This window comes from Euprymna scolopes, chromosome 15 (genome assembly GCF_053919585.1).
Source record: "Euprymna scolopes isolate OS-2025 chromosome 15, ASM5391958v1, whole genome shotgun sequence".
In the NCBI taxonomy this organism is placed as follows: domain Eukaryota; kingdom Metazoa; phylum Mollusca; class Cephalopoda; order Sepiida; family Sepiolidae; genus Euprymna; species Euprymna scolopes.
In genome coordinates, this window is record NC_136496.1 from 60,239,661 (window position 1) to 60,265,576 (window position 25,916).

Below are 25,916 nucleotides of genomic sequence, written 5' to 3' on the forward strand. Positions count from 1 at the left end.
GAAACAGAAAAGAGAAAGATGGGGAAAAAGAGAAAAACGGGTAAAAAAAAAAAAAAAACAATGATTATTACAGGGTGACCCAAAAAAACAAAAGCTAAATGGAGGCCATCTAGAACATATGCTGTAAAACGGAGAAAAAAAAGGCCAAAGACCCTAGTAGTTTGATGTGATGTTTCGAATACAATAAACTAGTTATGACCAAAGTTTCATTTCATTCGGACAAAACACAGGGCCTAATTAGAGTTTTTTTGGGGGGTCACCCTGTATTAAGAAAGAAATATATACATTTACTTAAAAATTAATGACTTCATAAAGGATGAATGATAGATAGCTTTCTTTTGACAATTTAAAAAAGAAAAACTCTTTTATGACGTCATCTACTTATATAGAAATTCCAAAAGTTTTTAGAAATATTAAAGAATATACATATATAACAATATTCAATTTGTACTCCTAATAAAAATAAGATATATATATATTTCAACTAATACAACAATGATGAAATTAAATGAGTTTTACCAGTAAAAATAAATTGACTGAAAAAAAGTCAATCAAAATAATAATAATAATAATAATAATAATAATAATAATAATAATAATAATAATAATAATAATTGGTTTAATATCTACTCTACATGATGCCATCTCTTAAACAGCTTTTAGAAATTGAGTTCCAAACTAACCTACCACTGGCCAGGTCTGTATTTATCTCTGTTTCTCTCAAATACATAGTTATCATTTTCTCCCATGTTTTTTTGTCTTTCCATTGCAAACTAATCATGATGTTTGAACTCTTCTGCATCTACTAAGCCAAGAACTCTCATCCATTCTTCCAACCTGACCATACCAACAAAGTTTCCCGTTCTGCACACATCTCCCTATACTGTCCACATTTACTCTTCCTTTGAGGTAATCAGATCTAAGCCTGCTTGTGTAAAACTCACATTACACATGCATTGTATCATCCTTATATCATTTCTCTTCATGCAACGCATGTCCTCACTGTCGAGATTTCGCACTCACATTTCATACACATGTTTGATAAACACTCCTCTTGGTCGACAATGGTGACGTTCTGCTGTTTAATAATTTTAGAAACCCCCTGAACTTATGCCATCCACTCTTAACCCTTGAAATCACACTAGCACCAATTCCTCCATGTGCTCCAAGATAACAAAACTTTTGAACAACCTCAATAATAATATCTAAAATGGAATACTCTCGCCACATTGGACAGGAGCTGCTTGACGTGCCATATCCAGTCTTGATAGAGTTCAAAATTGGCTTTGAAACCTAGCAGGTTTTTCTCTTGCCTGCAACCTCTTTCCCACAGAAGAGACGTTGCAAACCTGTCTTTGCTCTATCATTATTTTCATAGCAAGTGTTCGACTGAACTCCAATCTATGCCAAACTTTCACAAAAAAACACTTGACTAGCTACAACCACTATATAGGATTTCCCCCACTCTGTATCAGTGCCTGAATCTAGACGCAGATTCCATGAACAAAGCTTCTTTCCCAGAACTGCCTGTTTATGGAACACTGTTCCACTGGCCTGTTTCTCGGTTGAATACAACATGGTAGTCTTCAAATCAAATGTAAACAAGTTCGTGTTGATTGTCCCAATAAATAATCAAATTTGATCCAATTTACACCATTAATGATTAATTTACACTATCACCTCACATTCATTAACCCTTATCCTCCAATGGCCTTCAGGCCTTGATAAGTGATAATTCCCAAGTAAAACAAAAAGTAGTATATTTATATCAAATTTATATTTCAATCGTTTCTATAGGTCTACATGTGTTTCTTTATTTGAATTCATGTGTGTTCAAACATTTGCAATAAGTATTGAACTAAAACAATGTTCTTTTATATCTATACGATTCTAAAACTCTTTTAATATCTGTGTTTGCTTGAAGAAGCAATGGTCGTAACTTGAACTTTCTAAATATTTATGAAAACATTTAGAAATTTCAAATATTTATAAATATATATAATGAATACTGCTCCAATGTGTCATAGGTGATCTAGTAAACTACTAAAGCTGTAGATGATGTTATCTTGCTTGCTGGTCACCGTGCACACTGAATAACAAAAAGCAAATGACACAAAAAGCAAAGGAGATAAATAAAGAACAAATGAGAAGAGAAATAGTGGGAAAAGATGAATATAGTCTAGCATACACACATATATACATAAATTAAGTTCAAGTATACTAATAACATGAACTTTAACCAATATCTTTTTCAAAAGTGCTCAATACAAAATAGAGCTTTTATAAGAAATCTATATAATTATAAAACTCAAATGACCTTGTTACAGGTGTTGTAACCTAATCCGCCGGTTTATGACTTCCGGTTGCGCATGCGTACATAAACATAAACCCATAACATAATATAGAAATGAACAATGTAAAAACAAAATGCAGAAAGTATTAACAATTGTTTACTTGGATAATTTAAACGTGAAAAAAAAATTGGGATGCTGAAAACGTACACAGTAAAACAATACGCTTTATTGTCACGTTGATTATTTATTTGTAACGCAAATTAAAAAAAAACATATTTACAAATAAATAATCAACGCGACAATAAAACATATTGTTTTACTGTGTATGTTTTCAGTGTCCCAATTTTTTTTTTCCTTTAAATTATCCAAATAAACAATTGTTAATACTTTCTGCATTTTTTTACATCGTTAATTTCCATATTACATTTAAGTTATTTTAACACAATTTTCTTACAAATAAATCTACTTTAACCCATTGACAACCATAAGAGCATTTTACAACGCCGATTTTTCCACCGCGTTCTTTTTTTTTTTTAAAATTTATTCTCCATTTTTTAATACACCTTTCTTAAAAAACATACATATATTTTTTCTACACTACCAACATAAATAAATAACCCCGAAAGTATTTTTTTTTAATTTGCGTTACAAATAAATAATCAACGACACAATAAAATGTATTGTTTTACTGTGTACGTTTTCAGCATCCCAATTGTTTTTTTTTTGTTTTTTTTTTCGCATTTAAATTAAAAGATATATCAAAATTTGAATTTAACTTAAAGTATTATGGTATCCGTTCAGTGCACATTTACCTATAAGTATGGCAAACCACTTATAATTCAATGGCTGTAAGTTTTTTTTTTTTTTTTTTCAAAAATAACCAATTATAAACAGAACGACTCATAGAAATCTATCTATATTCTTTTTTCATTTTAATATACTTTCATAGAAATGTTTCTGTTATGTCACAAAAAAAATATTTTCTTTACGTCACAAGTGTCATGTTCATACATGAATTCCATAGCTAATATAACATAGTAACCCAATGGGTCACGGGTAGTCTACTATTATATAAACATTAGAAAGAGTTCATGTGTATGAACGAGCATTTTGACGTTGGCATGACATAACAAAACTAATATATAATGCCAGTGGCATTCACCCTAAATGGGTTGAACTGGCTTCCCTCAAAGGAGGAAGTATCAGGGAAATATTAAATTCACAAGTGGTTTCCAGTGACATGTACATCCCAGTCAGGGGAGATAACAATGTTAGGTTTTTGCAGTTCTTGTAGGGAGATGTCGGTGTTCTCCTATATACAGCACCTGCTATTCCCAAATGGTCACCATCTGGTGCCCACCAGGCTCAATGTTGCTTAACTTCAGTGATCTAATGAGAGAACCGGTGTGTCAACATGATTGTGCTGTGACTGTAAAGTGAACCAAGAAATTAACATTGTCTATAAGAAACCAGATAGAACAAAATATAGTAATAACCTAACAAATTCACTATAACACTTCATGGAAATTGTAATATGCTTTCTGGTAGGACAACAGAATATACTTTTCATTGTTTTGACTTTCGAGTATGTATCCGTTGATATAATATATGCTTTTATATAGAGTGATGTGGTTCTTCAGTTGATTAACTGTGTCTGTGTCGGAAATATACTTGAGAGTCAAAACAGTGATAAGAATATTCTGTTGTCACATGCCTAGTACTAACCTAACGAATTCATTACAACATTTCATGGAAATTGTAATGTGCTTTCTGGTATGAAATTAAAATTAAAACATCCCCAACTAAGTATACATCTAATGTCATTTAAATTAGTTGAATTAGGTTTTAAGCTAATAAATGGGTAATAAAATAAACCACAGCGAAAAGGGCAATTGGCCTATCAAATTTAATAGTTGAATCAGACTATATTATAATTAGTAATTAAACTAATAATTTAATTATAATTAATAAATAATAGTTAATATATTCATATATAATATACATCTCACCAAATGCAAGAAACAACAAAAAATAATCATCAAATGCACCAAAATATCATTGAACAAAAATTATGAACCTGGCAAAGGTATCTATATGGGAAGAAGTAACAAACTTGATCAATTGTCAAAAAGTGTGATACTTAAAATGTCATTTTTGGTAAAAGGTGTTACAAGTCACACCAAAATCAGGTCAATCCAAAGAAACGACAATGGCAAAAAAAAAAACGCCCCAAAAAAACGCCCTTGGGATGTGGATACAGTGATAATGCCGTTCTAAGGGGGTGTTTAAAGTTGTCACAAATGTTATATAATAGCAACTGAAATGGATATTGTTGTTAATTAACAATTTGGTCCTGAGAATGCATCTCCTTCGTAACAACCAACTATCCATAACTGTCATTGACAATAAAAATATATCGTTATATTTTCATATATCTGTTGGCATTCTCTTAAACAAGGCAGAAATACAACAGTACTATATATTGGTTTTACGATTTTATAACTTTATAAATTTTGAAATAGGATTATTTAAAATTACTAATTTTTCATCGTTCTCTGTATAAAATTAATAGATTTAATAAATACTGGTAAAATCTTCTTAATTATCGGATCTAAATATAAATTGTTTATAAGAACCCAGTTAAAAATATTATTAAATTAAATTCCGAATAGATTTTCTCTTAAACTTCGATATGTTTTTTTTTTAATCCAGTAATATAAATGCAAATGTATACAAATGTGTGTCTGTAAATATTTAATATATGGTGGATTGTATGTGGAAGCGGTCGTTTTACATATGTCTAGATGATATATGTGCATAAATTTTAAATTCGTTTGAGTTGCTTGCAGTAGATTTGAGTATATGTGTCTGGCTAGCTGAGGGTGGGGTAGGGGATAAAGGATAGAAAGTTTTACATGTTAAAGGCATAGAGCTAAAACATTAGGAAGCTTTAAATTGTGGCTGAATGCATGGAGCATTGTTAAATCACATGACAAGGTATGGCATAAAGGCCTACTTCACAAGATCTCCAGCTACGGTATAACTGGAAATATACTTTCTATCATTAAATCATTTCTCTCTGATAGGCTCATAAGAGTAGTGGTTGATGGACAAAAATCAGAGGCCTGCAGTATTAATGCTGGCGTCCCTTAAGGGTTCATCCTGGGCCCAACTCTCTTCCTGATCTACATCAGTGATCTCCCTAAACACATACTTAAATCATTCGTCGACATCTATGCTGATGACATGACCATCTATGGCAACACATCAAAAGCTGTAAATGACAAAGCTCTCTCTGATTCTCTCTCCTCTGATCTCGAACGAGTGGTTCAGTAGGGGAAGATGTGGTTGGTTACCTTTAATGCATCAAAAACCAAACTCCTATCTTTACATCATCAATGCTCTGATCCCCATCTGGCATCAATTGAAATGGATGGCTCTCGTCTAGGAGAAGCCCCATGTTTTGACAAGCTTCTGGGCTTGACCATTCCTGATCTGAAATGGAACACGTACATCAAGTCTGTTGCCAAGGTCGCTGGAAAGATGGTGGGATCCTTCTACCGTTCCAGAAGATATCTCACTAACGATGCAATTCTCTATCTATATAAAAGCCAAGTACGCCCAACGATGGAATACTGCTACCATATCTGGGCAGGAGCTGCTAAAAACAGCCTATCCTGCCTTGACAGAGTACAAAATAGACTTCGTGGCTTGGTGGAGGATGCCCTTTTCTCTTCCCTGCAACCTCTCTCCCACAGAAGAGACGTTGCAAGCCTATCTTTGTTTTATCATTATTTCCATGGCAGGTGCTCGTCTGAACTCAAATCTCTGGTCCCCCCTCGCAAATCTTTTACGAAAAACACCTGTCTAGCTGAATCCACTGTCAAAAACTTTCCTCACTCTTATCTATGCCTAAATCAAAACGTAGATTCCATGAACAAAGTTTCTTTCTTAGAACTGCACACCTGTGGAACTCTGTTCCGTCTGCCTGCTTCCCTCCTGACTACAACTTGGATGTCTTCGAGTCCAACGTAAACAAATTCCTGATGAACCGCCCCCTTAAGTAGACACTTTAAATATCCACACTAACGTACTGTACTTACAATAACCTTTATCCCTGAGTGGCTTCTGGGCCTTGATAAGTGGTGACCACCTTGTAAAAAAAAAAAAAAAAAAAAAAAAAGACAAACGGCTGAAATTCAGGGAAGTGACAGTTGGGAGATAAACATTATTAAACATAGTCACTGTAAATGATGTGGAAACACACACAGTTATCAGAAAAGAAAATTCCCAGCCAAGGGTACCATATATTTAGTTTGTAAAAAAAAAGAATCATTGAACAAAGATGTGCACCAATAAGAATGTAAACAAGACAAGACTTGACCAAGCACGTACAGTGACCAATAATAAACCCAGAGTGAAAAGTGCAACAATCGAATCTGCTTGATGAAGTCTGACATGAGAGAACTTAGCGAGTTATACAGAGAGTTCGAATTACTGACATTTGATGCAATTCAGCAGCAAAGAAGATCTTGGCCCAATTATCGGACCAAAATCTTTACTGAACTGCAAACAAGGCTTCCTAATAGATTAGGCACCCATAGGCAAAAGTGGCCCCAGTTGCAGAAAGCAATACACTTCCTCTACAAACCTTCTGTAGGATTTCCAGACAAGGTAGATGATTTAGGAAAACCCATTTCAGATTCTACAAAAAAGGAGCACGCAATACTAACTGCATACAATGGCTCAAATATAATGCAGCATGGTTCAGTTTGCATACAATGTGCACATAAAGGTAAATGGACCACACTTTAATTTTTTGTTGTTACTATAATCATAATAGACAATGATAGGTCTATTCTATCCTCAGAAACTTTAATGCCTCCACTGTACAATCATAGAAAATAAAGATCGAATTAATTCCAAATTAACAAACTCTTACCCAAATCAGTTTGATCAAATAAAACACTTCAAAAGTGACTATCACATAGTACTAAAGCCCTATCATCAGCCAGTGATCCATGCACCCAGAAAATGTCCCGTCCACTTAAGAGATGAGATCAAAGAGGAATTAAATACCATTGAAACACAAGGCATCATTAGAAATGTTAGTAAACTGACCAAATGGCTTAGCAGCATATTTTACATTCAAAAGAATAATGGAGAACTTCAGCTATACCTAGAACCAAAAGGATCTGAACCAAGCGATCATGAGATGTCATCATAAGACCTTTACAATGGAGGAACTAGCACAAAAGCTGTCAGGTGCACAACACTTTTCAAAGTGAGATGCCAGAAATAGATATTGGTCTATACTGCTTGATGCGAAATCACAGCTATTGACAACATTTCGCTCACCATTTGGGAGATTCTGTTTTTAAAGAATGCCATTTGGCCTGGTGATGTTCCAGGATGCCTTCATGCAAAGAATGGACATGATACTGGAAAAATGCCCTGGTACAATTGAACTGATTAATGACGTCATCGTCTTTGGGAAGAAGAAAGAGAAACATGATCGCAACCTTTACAATCTAATGAAAATGGTGCAAACTGAACGGTTACGTTTTAACAGTGAAAATGTATGATAGACCAAAAACAAATACATTTTTTTGGTGCTGTCTATAACAAGGATGGTATAAGATCAAATCCAAATAAGGTAGAAGCAATAAAATAACTGCCTAACCCTACCAACTTCACAGATTTGCAAAGGGTGTTAAGAATTATCACCTACTTAGTGCCCTTCATTTCGCATCTATCATATTTGATTACACCCATGATAGATCTACTCAAGAAAGAATCAGAATACCAATGGTCTGCTAGTCACCAGAAAGCACTGAAAAAAAAATCAAAAACTTGATTTGCTAGGAAATGTCCCTCACTTATTTTTATCCATTAAAAAAAAAACAAGTTTACAATTTGATGTATCCAACAAAGGTTTAGGTGCAGTACTTCTGTAAGAAGGAAAACCAATTGTGTTTGCCTCGAAGACAGTAACAGAAACAGAGCAAAAATATGCGAACTTGAGTGAGGATTTTAACTGTTGTTTTTGCTGCGAGTGATTTAGGACATCCTTATATGGATATAAATTCCAAGTAGAAAACGATCATAAGCCATTAGAAGAGATCAGCTTAAAAAATTTACCTTCAGCTCCACTTGATTTGCAACGTCTGTTGCTACACTTACAAGATTATAACCTGAGTGTCATCTATCGCCCATACAAAGAGATGACCTTGGTGGACAGATTTTCCCAGTTACCAAACAAGAAATCCAAAGAGGAGATGAACCTTGATATAAGAGTGGATTTTGTTCAATTCTCCACAGAAAAGTTGACACAAATACATCACGCACCAAAAGCTAACCCCATACTCTGTGAACTTAGGGAAACCATCCTGCAAGGCTGGCCTGACACATTTAAGGAAATCAGCAAAAATTTGCAGCCATACTAGTTATAGCGAAAATGGTATTTTAATGAAGAGCAACTAGATAATTATACCTCAAGTGATGCAGCTGGAAATATTAGAAAAATTCCATTATGGTCATCAGGGAATGGAAAAAATGTGAATTGTGAGCTAGAGGTTGTACTTTTTTGAAGCAACATCCATCAGGATATGAGCAAAACTGTACAGATATAAAGGAAAACCCGATGGGCAGAATCCTTGAAATTCCAGTAAAATCATGGCAAATAATAGCCATGGATTTGTTTCAGGTTGCAGATCACATTATATGCTGGTAGTTAACTACTATTTGAAATATTCCATAGTGTGAAAATTAAAGGACTTCAGCTGCCAAGAAATTATTAACCTCATCAAGCAGATCTTCGGAGAGCAGGGGATCTCAGAGAGATTGATCAGTGACAATGGGTCTCACTATAGCTCTACCCTGTCCAAACAATTTGCAAGGGAGAGAGATTTGAATACTACGCATCATCTCCTGGAAACTCTCAATTGAATGATTTAGCAGAGCACTGCATACAAGTCATAAAATCTGCAATAAAAAAGCTATTTCAAGTAACAGCAACTTAGATATGGTATTGCTATGTTTACTGTCCACCCCTACCGACTGTGTAATTCTATCACCTGGAGAATTATTATTCAACTGAAAGCTTGTGGTAAACGTACCCGTAAAGTGTCCCAACAATTCGATCCAAAGAGAAAAGATAGCAACTCTCTTGTATCAAAGACTGTCATATCAAAAGTCTCAATATGACCAACACAACCAGATTCCAGTAAATGGTCCTCAGCAGTTGTCACACACAGATGTGCTGAACCCAGATCATACATAGTACAAACTTCATCTGAAAAGCCGCTTCACAGAAACCACAAGCATCTGAGGGAAGAACAATGAGCAACAATGAACCCAGAAACATCTGCATCCACACCAGTGATATTCCAGAATCACGCGGAGAATCAGCAATTGGTATAACAACACACCACACACCTATAGAACAAACCAGCACCACCACAACCAATGGCAGACCTACACTACATCATGGAGCTCAGAAAACATCCAAATCCAGTTGTGTAATAAGACCACCTAAAAAGTTCAATCATAGGAGAGTCCCTAGTTGAACCATCAGGCTACATCTTTACGTATTGTAGTTTTTGTTTTTTAATTGTTTTTGTTTTGTTTTGGGAAAAGAGGGATGTCATAGTAAGAGTTATTCCATCTGCATGTACCATCAATAAATAAAGATATATCCTAACCTGTGTTGTCCTTATTACTAACCTGTTAACTACCGTCCGATAATAACGTTACACCCCTCCCCATAAATTTCACTAGGATTTTAGGTTAGTGATAAGGTTTTAGTTAAGGGGGGGTGCATACAAAAAAAGGGGGATGCTGCAATTTGGTAAAATTGCCACTATCTGATTTATATAAGTAAACATTGAAATTCATTTCCGATAGTATATTACTTTCATTACTTTTTTTACACTCGAGTTTGTGTGCATAAAACGATTAAATAAATTTTTAATTTAATCGAAAGAAACTAAATTGGACTAAATTAACCGTTTATTTATTACTCATGTAAATGCGTAAACGAAACAAATTCATTTACGAAACAATCATATTCAAAACATGTAAAATTGCGCTATCAAATTATCGAATGACGATTAACACGCCGTAATACCTAACAACCAACCATAGATTGTGGTCTTTTTAGCCATCCATACTTCTGTATTGTCTCCCGTTTGCTGATCTTGTTATGTACGCATGTCTGACGTATGATGTGAGAATGAAACTTTCCAATATGATGCTTTCGCATGTTGGATACGAAGAAAGCGTTGCTCAGAGTTAGTTGCACAAAAAACAGACAAAGATTCTGCGCTTCTTTAACAGAAAAAAATCCAGGTAAGATGCTGCTTCCCATTTTTTTTGTTACAGAAGATTGTTTGTGGCTTTTTTAACGACAAAAACTTCATTAACTATTCATTTATTTGGAATTAAATAATGAACGTTAATTATCGATTAAGTTGATCAATTCAACACATGCAATCGATTGATTTGTGTATTTAGTTATGTTTTCTAATGTTGCTATTTTACTTGTGCCCTCACGAGGGCAAATTTAAACAAATCCCCGATTTTTAATGTGAGGGAAATCCAGTTCCCTAAAAAGGGGCTCTCTAAATTGGGACGAAAGTTATAATTACATCTGAGAACAGAAAAGATCAAACGTTGTCAGAACAGATACCAGATTTTGGTCTTAGTGAAAAGGATACTTGTTATGTTCGTTATTTGTAGTATTAATGCAGAATACGGACCGTGCTATTTAACGTGCTGTTTGTCATACTGTTAGGTGAAAGTACGGAATAGTTACAAAACCTTCGTTTATAACAGCGAAATCCAGGAATATCGAAATATTGAATTTCAGATAAAACTAATGGTATCTACTTAAATTGTCATGTCGAATTTAGTAACACATCCAAAAATTACGAAAAACAATGATCGAAAATTAATTATTAATGAAAATAGTTTTCGGAGGAGTTTCGAGTTCAAACATAAATAAACAACCTAGAAGTCAGGGGAAGTAACCGATGTCCGTCCTGTTACAACGAATGGCGGATATTACAATCATTGATTCGTTAAAGTACAATATGTTAATAATGCAGTAATGTTTAACTAATTAATTGCGACATGACAATTAAGTAGATAAACATTGCTTTTAGTTGAAAATTACATTTAAAAAAATAAGTAAATACCATTGTTTTTTAATGAAAATCATTATTTTCAACTTTCGGATTTCGCTCTTATAACGAAGAAGCAAGCACCCAAAACGCGCTTCTTCGCTTCCCTCCCTATGCTAAGAATGGGTTTCTGTATTAAGTACAATATCTATTAACTCTTTTGTTTTTGTTTTTAATGTTTACGTTTGTTTTGTTTTATTTGCGTCAATTTTTAGTTTCTTTTCAACTCAACAGTGTTAAATGAGGACTTTTTTAAGTTTTCGAGTCTGCTGAAAAACAAATCACATTTGAAACTGGGACAAACAAATAGTTTTCCTGATATTAAGATCTATTTTTACTGATGCCACATTTGTTCACGCAGGCGCGCATTCAATTTTTGCGGTAATTTTATATAATCACTCCATCTTCAAGTTGGTAGTTCTATGGCGTTTTAGAGTGCTTTGAGGGGTTTGTATTACTGTACACATAGATTCGGAAAAGTTGTCAAACTAATATATAACAAATGTTATCAAAGGCAAGATAAGTTACTTTTCTACCTAACTGGATATATTTTTGTGTTTTTATTCAATGTAACATGTTTATTCAGCTCGAAAAACATACAGTGTTTACCGATGTATTGGAAAATTCAAGATGGCGCCTGACTCTCTTTAACACGGTAAGTTTGGGAAACGGTGTTATAAATAAAAAACTAGACAAAATACTGTTAAAATCCACCGAATATATGTCAACCTATGTCACGGTAACATATATTGAGTGAGTTTTTAACAGTATTTTGTCTAGTTTTCTATTTATAACACTTTTTTCCAAACTTACCGTGTTAAAGAGAGAGTCAGGCGCCATCTTGAATTTTCCAATACATCGGTAAACACTGTATGCTTTTCGAGCTGAATAAACATGTTATATTGAATAAAAACACGAAAAATATATCCAGTTTGGTAGAAAAGTAACTTATCTTGCCTTTGATAACATTTATTTGTTATATATTTGCTTTTTGACAACTTTTTCGAATCTATGTGTAGTAATACAAATCCGCATTACGATATCAAATTTGATCATTGAATTACAAGTGTTAATCGAATCGGTCAAAGTGCGCTAGAGGACCAACTAAAGATGTACCGTAGTTTTCATGATATTGGAATACTCCAATGTATTCACTATTGTTTTCACTGGTGGCCATGTTTTTCTTTTGCGAATTATTTTTGCTAATTTAATGCTGGTTTTACCTCTAACATTATTAGGTGTTAAAAACCTTCCAAGACTGCCAATTTTTTAATATATGATGATTTAAAGCCAGAAATAATTTTCTATTCGACAGTTTAAAGACTTCCAAATTCCTTTCAGATTTAGAAAGGCCACGTGCAATATTCGCTCTCCAAAATGTAAAAGCAGAGAAGGTCCACCAAAATTTAGAAAATCCAATTTTAATGAAATTTCCAGAATTTATAAATTAGCGATCGCGGAATTAATATGTTGTTTTCAATTATTAACAAAGGGTTAAAAATATGTCTGACTTGACAAAGAAACCGGAATGCATTGTGATATATTTAAATTCTTAATTATTTTTTTTATAAATAATATCATTATTTTTTTTTTTACAATATTGTAGGTACCTCTAACATGCGCCACAGATTTACCCCCCTCCATATGTAACACGATGTAATTGTAATTTAATTTCATATTATCGTCCTAACTTTTTTTTACCATTTAAAAGAAGAAACTTTAAATAAACTAATATTTTTTAAATATTTTTTACAGCGTACTAAAATAATGAAAATGCGAGACTAAAATCGTGGTTACATCGTTGACGCTTTAAAACAACGTTTATATGTAGTGATGATTTTGAAGCGGTAGACACCCATGTTTAAAAAATCTAGCAAAAATCAACTAATGGTGAGATTTTCATGAAATTTTCGATACTCATTCATTTTTTAAATAACTTACATATTAAAAGTAGGTTTCATTAAATATATGAAGGGAATTTTTTTAGGTGTTCTACCCCCACCCCATATTTTAGTGTTACGAAAACTAAATCAACTAAATCTAGGCCTTTAAAAATTGCAACATTTTTTTTAAACTGAAAAGTTTGAATAATTAAAAAATAGTTATTTTATTATTTATATTTTTATTATTCATAAAGGGATTGTCTTAATACATACATAAATTCGAAAAAGTTGTCAAAAAAACAAATATATAACAAATAAATGTTATCAAAGGCAAGATAAGTTACTTTTCTACTGAAGTGGAAAATTTTCTAGTGTTTTATTCAATGTAAAGTGTTTATTCGGCTCGAAAAAAACATACAGTTTTTACCGGGCGATGTATTTGAAAAATGCAAATGGCGGATGGCTCTGTGTTGAATACGTAAATTTTGGAAAATTAGTTAAAACTAAAAAACTATAAAAAAATTCTGTTAGAAACACACTCAATATATGTTACCGTGACATAGGCTGACATATATTGAGTGGGTTTCTAATAGTATTAGTTTTTTTTTAGTTTTAACTTATTTTCCTAAACTTACGTATTCAACACAGAGTCCGCCGCCATCGGTAAACACTATTTTTTCGAGCCGAATAAACACTTTACATCAAATAAAAACACTAAAAATTTTCTAGTTAGGTAGAAAAGTAACTTATTTTGCCTTTGATAACATTTTTCTTTCGAATCTATGTGTAATACAAAACACATTATTCGTTTCACTTACCTTAAAGTTGTAAATAAAATTGGACATAAAAGCAATATTATTATGTTAAAAAATCAACGCTTTTTATCGATAGCATTTTATCTCGATAATATAATTATTTGAATTACAACAAGAAAAAATAGAAGTCTAAAAAATAATTCTTTTTAAAAGATTTAAATGATATCAAATTCCAATATTTCGCTATATTAAGTTGAAACAGAATTTTTGGTGTTAATGCACTTCCGCGCTATTTTTTTAAATCGTATTTCCAAGTTTAATTAAAGTTTTATAATATGTTTTTTTTTTATTCAATTGTAAGGTTAAAGTATAGAATAGATACAAAACACCCTTCCTTCCTCATGTTAAGAATGGCTTTTTAAATAATAACGTTATTATTTCAGCACGAATCAATAAGTGCACTAGTACCGAATTTTTTATAACAGGTTTCCAATATTAAAATAATATATTCATATTGGCAATGTTAAATTCGGAAATCCAGCATCAGCCTAAAAAATTCATTTTGATTATATTGTTTGAATTGAAGGAGTGGCAACTTTATTTTTGCGCCTTTTTCAAAAAAAAAAAAAAAAAAAATGTAAAGATGTCTCTAATTAACAGTAAACAGTATCGTTATTTACATAATTTTCAACAACAGAGAAGACGTTAAAATTAATTTAATTTTAACTCTCGTCTGTGTAGCCCGTTAAAAAGAAATCTATTTGTTTTACAAAAGTCGGGTTCGTTTTACTGTACACATAGATTCGAAAAAGTTGTCACAAAATAAATATAGAACAAATAAATGTTATCAAAGGCAAGATAAGTTACTTTTCTACCTAACTGGATATGTCTTTAGTGTTTATATTTGATATAACATGTTTATTTAGTTCGAAAAACATACAGTGTTTACCGATGTATTGGAAAATTTAAAATGGCGACCGACTCTCTCTTTGAGGCGGTAAGTTTGGGAGAATGAGTTATAAATAAAAAACCAGACAAAATACTGTTAGAAACTCGCTCAATATATGTTACCGTGACATAGGCTGACATATATTCGGCGGGTTTTTAACAGTATTTTGACTGTCCAAAGTAGTTGAGCAGCGGCTTGGTTCCCACCAGTTTTGGCAAATAGCAAACAGGATCCTGAACAGAAGCGTGAGTTCTATCCCAACCATCATCAATGGACCTGAGATCATCTCGTTAGCATCAGACAAGGCCAAACTATTTGCCAAGAACTTTGCAGCTAATTCTACTCTATGTGACGAAAGCCATAAACTCCCCATATTTTCTCCTATAACAGACAACACGCTATGCAACATACAAATATCTGTGCGTGAAGTCGCCAAGCTAATCAAGAACCTTAATTCCAGTAAAGCAACTAGCCCTGATGGCATTCCAATTATAGTGCTGAAAAAGCGCCAACCAGAACTTGCTCCTATACTTACAAAACTGTTTAAGCGTTGCCTTAAGGAGAAGTGCTTCCCAACACCCTGGAAAACCTCATCAGTATGCCCTGTATTTAAGAATTCAGGTGATAAATCATCTCCCTCTCAGTACAGACCAATAAGTCTCCTGTGTGTCATGAGTAAGCTGCTGGAATTTATATTAAATAGAGAAGTAGTCAAACACCTCAGCAGAAATAACCTTCTTAGTGACATGCAATATGGTTTCCGTTCTGCTAGATCTACAGTAGATGTGCTAACGGTTATATCTCATAGGATTAGTGAATCTCTCGACAAAGGCTTCCTTTCTAGGGCAATTGCTCTTGACATATCAAAGGCCTTTGATAGAGTATGGTATAAAGGCCTACTTCACAAGATTTCCAGCTACGGTATAACTGGAAATGTTTTCTCAATTATTAAATCATTTCTCTCTGATAGGCTCATTAGAGTTGATGGGCAGAAATCAGAAGCCCACAGTATTAATGCTGGAGTCCCTCAGAGGTCCATCCTGGGCCCAACTCTCTTCCTGATCTACATCAATGATCTCCCAAAACATATACTTAAATCATTCGTTGATATCTATGCTGATGACACGACCATCTATGGCAACACATCAAAGGCCGTAAATGACAAAGCTCTCTCTGATTCTCTCTCTTCTGATTTTGAGCGTGTGGTACAGTGGGGGAAGAGGTGGCTAGTTACTTTTAATGCATCTAAAACCAAGCTCCTATCTTTACACCATCAATGCTCTGATCCCCATCTGGAATCAATTGAAATGGATGGCTCTTGTCTTGGGGAGACTCCATGTTTTGACAAGCTTCTAGGTTTGACCTTTACTCCTGATCTGAAATGGAACACGTACATCAGGTTTGTTGCCTAGGTCGTTGGGAGGATGGTGGAATCCTTCTACTGCTCCAGAAGATATCTCACTACTAATGCAATTCTCTATCTATATAAAAGCCAAGTACGTCCAAGGATGGAGTACTGCTGTCACATCTGGGCAGGAGCTGCTAAAAACAGCCTATCCTGCCTTGACAGAGTACAAAATAATCTTCGTGGCTTAGTGGGGGATGCCCTTTTCTCTTCCCTGCAGCCTTTCTCCCACAGAAGAGATGTTGCGAGCCTGTCTTTGTTTTATCAATATTTTCATGGCCGGTGCTCGTCTGAACTCCAATCTCTGGTCCCCCCTCGCCAATCTTTCACGAAAAACACCCATCTGGCTGAAACTACTGTCATTAATTTCCCCCAGTCTTTATCTATGCTTAAATCCAAGCATAGATTCCATGAGCAGAGCTTCTTTCTTAAAACTGCACGACTGTGGAATGCTCTTCCGATTGCCTGTTTCCCACCTGACTACAACTTGGATGTCTTCAAGTCCAACATAAACAAATTTCTGACAAACCACCCCCTTAAGTAAGACACTTTGTCGAATCTCCAATGCTGACGATTACTACAATACTATCCCATTAATTACTGTACACGCAATAACCCTTATCCCCGAGTGGCTTCCGGGCCTTGATAAGTGGTAACTTTCAGGTATATATATATATATATATATATATATATATATATATATATATATATATATATATATATATATGTAAACATGAAAATCCGATAGCAAAAAAATAGATAAATAAATGTTACTTTCATTAACCATTATAGCGCGGTTGAGCATCCGTAGAATTGACGCAGAAAATAATGTACACACCAAATGATGACGTGCCGATAATGTGTAAAATGTTGTCGTTTTTACACATAAATTTCGGAGTGCCTACAGTATTGCATTTTTTTATTTCAATAACTTAATAGTAAATGAATTTTTAAAAATGTGTAAGTCACGTAAGGGCGAGAAACATGCATACAATTTTATGAATTTAGAGATTTATTTTTGAATATTGGGGAAATAAAATTTTTTAAATGAAACGAAATAAGCCATGATGTTTGGATTTTTCTCCGTAATTTCACCGCTTGTCGTGGTTTCAAAAATAACAAATTTTGGAAATAAAAATCGGTTATAAAACCAGTTGGAAAAGTTTTAGCACATAGTACGAAGGTACAACTTTTTTTGTTTTTTAGTTGGGACATTTAGAGAGAGCATAGCAGGGGCAGACATATGCAATTTCAGGACCGAATCTGAAATCTCAGCAACAATAAATGCGTGTTTCTTTTTTCTTTTAACAGATTTAAGAAAAATATAACAACACAAAACACGGAACCAATTTTTCGTCTGCTAAAATTTTAATCACGTGATTACGGTGTGGCGTCAATAAAATAAACCATTCATTCCAAGTATCGCTTGTTATGGATTTAGCTGAAACGATATTAAAAATCACTTTTTGATACTTATGCACTTAGGTTACCGGGCTGACGGGTGTATTGTAACTATTCTGTACCTTCACCTAACAATTTAATAAACAAAAGGATATCGTAAAACTTGAAGGACCGTTTGAATACATTGATTTAAATTTAAAGTGTTGTGTAATTATTTTTTAATAAATCAGTTGCGCTTGCGCTTTTATTCCTTCAATTTTGAATAATTTCACAATTATGAATGAATTCGCGTGTACTTTTTAAAAAAGTGGTATTCATAATTGTGGAATTATTCAAAATTGAAGAAATAAAGCGCAAGCGCAACTGATTTTTTAATTTTTTTTTTAATTACACAACACTTTAAATTAAATCAATATATTCAAACGGCCCTTCTTTTTGTTTATTAAATTGTTTCCGATCTCCTTAGGGGAGAAAAAGGATCAATGCGCTAACGCCCCTGATTGGTCAGTATATGGCCAAATAACACAGTGGAGAGGCATTGACTTGCGAAAGAAAAAAGTTCCATTTGTTTCTGCTACACATTCCAAAAGAGCACTTTTAAAGCGGGAATAAAAGAGGTAGCACCCTCCCTCCTCTGCACTGGCACGGTGTGCTGGGTTTTCAAAACGTCACCTCACCTTATGTCTAGCCTCCTGCAAAGGAAACAAACAAAGTTAAGAGTACTAGCGAAAAATAGGTAGACAGACGGACCAACTAAACGTCCATGTAGTGTGACCTAACTATTTTTTTTTTTTTGTGTACGACTCACCAATAACGTTAAGTAATTTTATAGAAGCACTCTCGTTTCCAACCGTGAAATATTTGGCAGACTATAACTTAACTATTAATAGCTCACATCGTACTAGTCTTTTCCCATCTTAAAAAAAAAAAAAACAACAACAAATCGTATTTCTACCGGACTTATACTTTGTATTTTGATTAAGGAAGGGCCTGTGTAGTGATTTTTTTTTTTTAGTGACATGACATTTAAGTTTAAATTAATTTTTATTCTTCTTAATTTGAGTTCGAAATCAATGATCAGACTTTTGTATAAAAATGTCAAGTCATAATAAAGTACGACCATCCTTTGTCCTACAACTAACCATAAGTTCGTGTGCCTATTACCCTCTTTTTTTTTTTTAAGACAGAAAAGATTAATGAGTTAATGAGACTCTCGAAAAAGTTGTTGAAAAAAAAAAAAAAATTAAAACACTAGATTCTGGCATGTTTCGCCGTAACACATGCACGAAACTCCGAAATGAAGACCGTCGCCGGAAAAATCTTGTCGGATCCTTTATATACGATAAAAGATCGACTATACTTGAAATCCATAACTGCGTTCTTTAACTTTAAAATAATGATCAGCTAGAGTCATTGATCCTTCTTAGCTAGTTACTTTCTAAACTTGTTCTTAAAGATGGCAAGTATATTTTTCGGTCTAGTTTTCATTTCAGCGTTTCACGTGAACGATAAAAGAAAGTCACTTATAGCTTAGCGTCTTTAATGTTATTACCTTTACAAAAATACGATTTATATATATATATATATATATATATATATATATATATATATATATATATATATATATATATATATATATATGATTTAAGTAATCTATATATCTATAAAAGAGAAACTGTCTGTCTGTCTGTGTGTGTACATTTCCCTATGCAATAACTCTGTCAATTTTAAGTCTACAGACTCGAAATTTGATATACATGGTACTGAGATTTGGGAAAATCGATGTGATTGGTTTTCGGCCAGAAATTTAGCGATTAAGGGGTCAAAGTTCAACGATTTGACCTTTTAAGAACTCTTAAAAACTCCTCTGACAATTTTCGGTCTAAACACTTGAAATTTTAGATATAGGTTCATTAGACATGGATCTAACTTAATAACTTAATTTGAGTCCAAAACAATAAAGTTTAAGGGGCCATAATAAGGGTCAAAGTTAAAAAAATTGACTACTTTTTTTTTTTTTTTTTTTGCTCAACGTACATCTCCAAATACCTGTATACTAGTATATATATAAATAAAAAGTTGTTTGAAAGTAATGTCCAAACCACACCGACCGAATTTACTTGACTGAAATATGAATTTTCTTTATTATTTTTTTTAGTTTCTGTTGGAAATTTTAAATTAACGCCAGTCTCACTAATATTTATTACTATGTGTGTGTGTGTGTGTGTGTGTGTGTGTGTGTGTGTGTGTTACTTTCCAATCGATCTTTTCCAATATATGTATTATCATTATTCAGTGCTAGTGCAGTGCACTTACTGATCCGCGCTATTTTTTAAATCGTATTTCCAAGTTTAATTAAAGTTTTATAATATGTTTTTTTATTCAATTGTAAGGTTAAAGTATAGAATAGGTACAAAACACCCTCCCCTCCCCATGTTAAGAATGGCTTTTTAAATAATAACGTTATTAGTTCAGCACGAATCAATAAGTGCACTAGTACCCATTATTCAACCAATGTCTCCAAGTGACAATAGTAGAGAATAAAAGGTTTATTTTTTATTAATATTGTCATGAATATTTCCCTTGGGTCGAATGAACTGCCAACTGAAGCTCGTGCCGTGACATGTCCACAGAATCGTCTCCCTGTTGTTAGGATTGAATTATATTTGAATGGACATCTGGTGGATAAAACAATATCGGGGGAGGAAAGTCTTTTCCTACATCGCTTGTATAGTGGAACTTAATACAAAAGGGAAAAGCGGCAGTTGTCACCGTAAATCACCGCTGAAACTATAGATGACCTCCTTAGAGTTACATTTCTGATATATGGAAGGACAAATGCGCCATTATTTTACCATTGTTTTCTTAAGTCACATTATGAAAAGGCGGTTTTAAAATTAATAGATTTATATAAATTAAATGTTTTGAAATACTGTGCATGGCGTCACTAAGCAAATGATATAAATAAGAAAAGTAGTTGCATGAGGCGAACAGCATAGAAAATAGTTGATGGGTGGGGGGAGACAATTAAAAAGGAGAGATCAGATATTAAAAATAAAAACCAACGATTATCAAGAAACATTTAATTACAATAAAAAAATGCATGAAAAGTAATATAGTTAAGCTTAAACATGGAAGAGTAAAGGACTAGTTGTTAAAACTGGAAAAGAAAAGGACAAGATATTCTAGTATAAATTTATAACTTAAAATATTACACCATTAAGAATTGATTATATAATGTTATGAATTAAATTTAAAAAAAAACAATTCTTAATGCTGCAATATTACTTTCATGCTCGCATTTTTCTATTGTAATCCATGATTTTTTTCAGACTTCTAGCAAATTCATTTGTTCTTTGTTTAATTTCAGTCTTATTTTTTTGCCCCATAAACATAACACACACATATGTAATGACAATGTATAGCACACATCTGCTTTCAATCAAATCCCCCAATTATCTCCCTTTCATTCTCTCTGTTTCACTTGTTACTTCTTTTTTTTGTAAGAGCGGTGAATTGGTAGCAACAGTAGTTGCTGAAGCAACGTGGTTGCTATGGAAACCAGTCATAAAATATGTCGCTCACCTCCTTGCATTATTTTTATGATTTTGAACACCAGTAAATTCATCATAACTTTTCTTTTACTGAACGAAAATTGAAAAAAAAGTTTTCACAATATAGCTGAAAAGGTAATCTATAAACTGTAATAATTGTTTGAAATTTGGTCAAAAATGAGTGAGTGGTGAAGCTTTAAAGCCTGACTTAAACTACTACTTAACCATATATTCAAACACGGCCGTGTTTGAATGATAATCTTACAAGTTGTGAAACTCCATGCCTCTACCAAACTTCAAGGTTAAATGTTAATGTAGTATAAGGTGCTGGAATTCATTAGTTCCAATTGAATTCAATAATAAAAAAAAACACAGTATGAAAACAACGCTAGCAAACAAATACTGGAAACTCAAGGAAAGCGGACGTTCGCCAGTAGTCGAATGGAAAATAGTAAGACAAGCAAACACATGTAGAGACCTATGCGATCCATGTAGATTATGCCTTCATGAAAAATTTGCTATCTTATGCTTTAAAGAACTTCAACATCTATTAAACTGTAGGAGAGAAATAGCGAATAACTGTGTTCACAGAATAAAATTTACTCTAGGATAGAAATACAAAATAATTTTAAAACTAACAATAACAATAGAAAATAAACAAAATAAATAAATAAACATGCATATACATAAACTATTACACACACACACACACACACACACACACACACACACACATATATATATATATATATATATATATATATATATATATATATATATAAACTAACATATATAAAAAAAAAAACTTAACCTAGATTTAAAACAGGTCAAGACACTAGATATCTACACTAAATAGCAAACATAAAGGAATGAGTCAACCGGAGGTCAAATGGGGCTTTGTCCTGTAAGTGCTTGCTCATTGGCTGATTAGGAAGGGTGCGATGGATACTAGAAAGCTGATTGGCTAACAAAAAACTCAATAGAAGGTGTGTATATAAAAACGCGAGACAACCACAAAATTCTTGCATAAGCCTGAAGAATTGTAGAGTGGATGAAACGCGCAATATTCAGTGTAGCTTAATCGCTATATATATTTTATAACTTACTAACTAGCTCTACCTATGTATTGAGCACTGTTAAAGTAAACACTTAAAGTTTACGCATAAATTTATACTTTCGTATATTAATTTATGTGAGTAAATGAAGTGCATATATATATATATATATATATATATATATATATATATATATATATATATATATATAAAGTGACCTTAGTAGCATGGGTGCGAAACGTCTCTACCAAACTCCTCTCTGAATATTTGGTTTACAGATCTGAAACTTGATATATAAGATATTTGTACCTCAAGAACACTTTCAATGTTTTTTTAAGCCTGTAAAAATAGCTGCTGAAAAGTCAAAATTGAAAAAAGAAAAACAGTTTCCTTGGTAGGAGTAAATTGACTAACTTCTGAGGATGCGTACATATGCATGTTTAGCATGAAATCGCTTTATTTTTAGCATTTTATCCACCTGGCAACAGCTCAAATGGTAACAGTGAATGCTAAAGCACTAAATAACGCTAGAGTGCTGAATGTGTTGGTTTCAATTCCAGCTGAAGACACAGAAGTTGTTTTTAAAACTTTTAACATCATTACTATATATATCAGGTACAATAAAATAGTAAATAGAGAATTTACACTATATGATAATAAATACAAAACTGCATAAATTAAAATATCATATTAAAATGTATTTTACCATCACGCAATGATAACTAGCGTTAATATAATTGTTAGTATTTATTGAAACATGGTCAGCCATGTTGAATTTGTTCTTCCTCTCTCTCTCTCTCTCTCTCTCTCTCTCTCTCTCTCTCTCTCTCTCTCTCTGTGTATTGACTCTTTTTTTTTGTCTCTCTTTGTCTTGTCTGGCAGAAATTTGTTTGTCCTGTTTGCAACAATATCAGCAATGTGATTTACTAAAATATAGCTTATTATCTAAAAAAAAAAAAGTGAAAAAAAATTAATAATGCAAAAAACATATAAATTATAGCTTATTATCTAAAAAAAAAGTGAAAAAAAATTAATAATGCAAAAAACATATAAAATATAGCTTATTATCTAAAAAAAAAGTGAAAAAAAATTAATAATGCAAAAAACATATAAAATATAGCTTATTATCTAAAATAAAATGAAAAAAAAATAATAATGCAAAAAACATATAAAATATAGCTTATTATCTAAAAATAAAGTGAAAAAAAATTAATAATGCAAAAAACATATAAAATATAGCTTATTATCTAAAAAAAAGTGAAAAAAATTAATAATGCAAAAAACATGTAAAATATAGCTTATCTAAAAAAAAGTGAAAAAAAATTAATAATGCAAAAAACATATAAAATATAGCTTATTATCTAAAAAAAAAAGTGAAAAAAATTAATAATGCAAAAAACATGTAAAATATAGCTTATTATCTAAAAAAAAAGTGAAAAAAAATTAATAATGCAAAAAACATATAAAATATAGCTTATTATCTAAAAAAAAAGTGAAAAAAAATTAATAATGCAAAAAACATATAAAATATAGCTTATTATCTAAAAAAAAAAGTGAAAAAAAATTAATAATGCAAAAAACATATAAAATATAGCTTATTATCTAAAAAAAATGGAAAAAAAATTAATAATGCAAAAAACATATAAAATATAGCTTATTATCTAAAAAAAAAGTGAAAAAAAATTAATAATGCAAAAAAACATTAAATATAGCTTATTATCTAAAAAAAAGTGAAAAAAATTGATAATGCAAAAAACATGTAAAATATAGCTTATCTATAAAAAAGTGAAAAAAAATAATAATGCAAAAAACATATAAAATAAAGCTTATTATCTAAAAAAAAAAGTGAAAAAAAATTAATAATGCAAAAAACATATAAAATATAGCTTATTATCTAAAAAAAAAAGTGAAAAAAAATTAATAATGCAAAAAACATATAAAATATAGCTTATTATCTAAAAAAAGGGAAAAAAAATTAATAATGCAAAAAGCATATAAAATATAGCTTATTATCTAAAAAAAAGTGAAAGAAAATTAATAATGCAAAAAACATATAAAATATAGCTTATTATCTAAAAAAAAGTGAAAGAAAATTAATAATGCAAAAAACATATAAAATATAGCTTATTATCTAAAAAAAAGTGAAAAAAAATTAATCATGCAAAAAACATAAAATATAGCTTATTATCTAAAGAAAAAAGTGAAAAAAAATTAATAATGCAAAAAACATATAAAATATAGCTTATTATCTAAAAAAAAGTGAAAAAAAATTAATAATGCAAAAAACATATAAAATATAGCTTATTATCTAAAGAAAAAAGTGAAAAAAAATAATAATGCAAAAAACATAAAATATAGCTTATTATCTAAAGAAAAAAGTGAAAAAAAATTAATAATGCAAAAAACATATAAGATATAGCTTATTATCTAAAAAAAAAGTGAAAAAAAATTAATAATGCAAAAAACATATAAAATATAGCTTATTATCTAAAAAAAAGTGAAAAAAATTAATAATGCAAAAAACATATAAAATATAGCTTATTATCTAAAAAAAAAAAGTGAAAAAACATTAATAATGCAAAAAACATATAAAATATAGCTTATTATCTAAAAAAAAAGAAAAAAAAAATTAATCATGCAAAAAACATAAAATATAGCTTATTATCTAAAGAAAAAAGTGAAAAAAATTTATAATGCAAAAAACATATAAAATATAGCTTATTATCTAAAAAAAAAGTGAAAAACATTAATAATGCAAAAAACATATAAAATATAGCTTATTATCTAAAAAAAAAGTGAAAAAAAATTAATAATGCAAAAAACATATAAAATATAGCTTATTATCTAAAAAAAAAAGTGAAAAAAAATTAATCATGCAAAAAGCATAAAATATAGCTTATTATCTAAAGAAAAAAGTGAAAAAAAATTAATAATGCAAAAAACATATAAAATATAGCTTATTATCTAAAAAAAAAAAGTGAAAAAAAATTAATAATGCAAAAAACATATAAAATATAGCTTATTATCTAAAAAAAAAGTGAAAAAAAATTAATAATGCAAAAAACATAAAATATAGCTTATTATCTAAAGAAAAAAGTGAAAAAATTAATCATGCAAAAAACATAAAATATAGCTTATTATCTAAAGAAAAAAGTGAAAAAAAATTAATAATGCAAAAAACATATAAAATATAGCTTATTATCTAAAAAAAAAAGTGAAAAAAAATTAATAATGCAAAAAACATATAAAATATAGCTTATTATCTAAAGAAAAAAGTGAAAAAAAATTAATCATGCAAAAAACATAAAATATAGCTTATTATCTAAAGAAAAAAGTGAAAAAAAATTAATAATGCAAAAAACATATAAGATATAGCTTATTATCTAAAAAAAAGTGAAAAAAAATTAATAATGCAAAAACCATATAAAATATAGCTTA

General features: G+C 31.3%; 1 protein-coding gene across 3 annotated transcripts in view; it reads left to right on the forward strand.

Annotated features, from left to right (window-relative positions):
* Positions 1 to 552: 552 nt before the first annotated feature.
* The window catches only part of LOC145293839 (protein RD3-like), a 59,924-nt gene continuing 34,560 nt past the window's right edge, over positions 553 to 25,916 (forward strand). Inside the window, exon 1 of one of the 3 annotated variants that reach the window (XM_080140507.1) lies at positions 553 to 697. The gene's annotated coding sequence lies outside the window, so the exon portion shown is untranslated. Of the gene's footprint in view, positions 698 to 10,474; positions 10,644 to 25,916 lie in introns of those variants that run through there. The other 2 variants (XM_080140506.1, XM_080140508.1) reach the window with 2 other exon arrangements.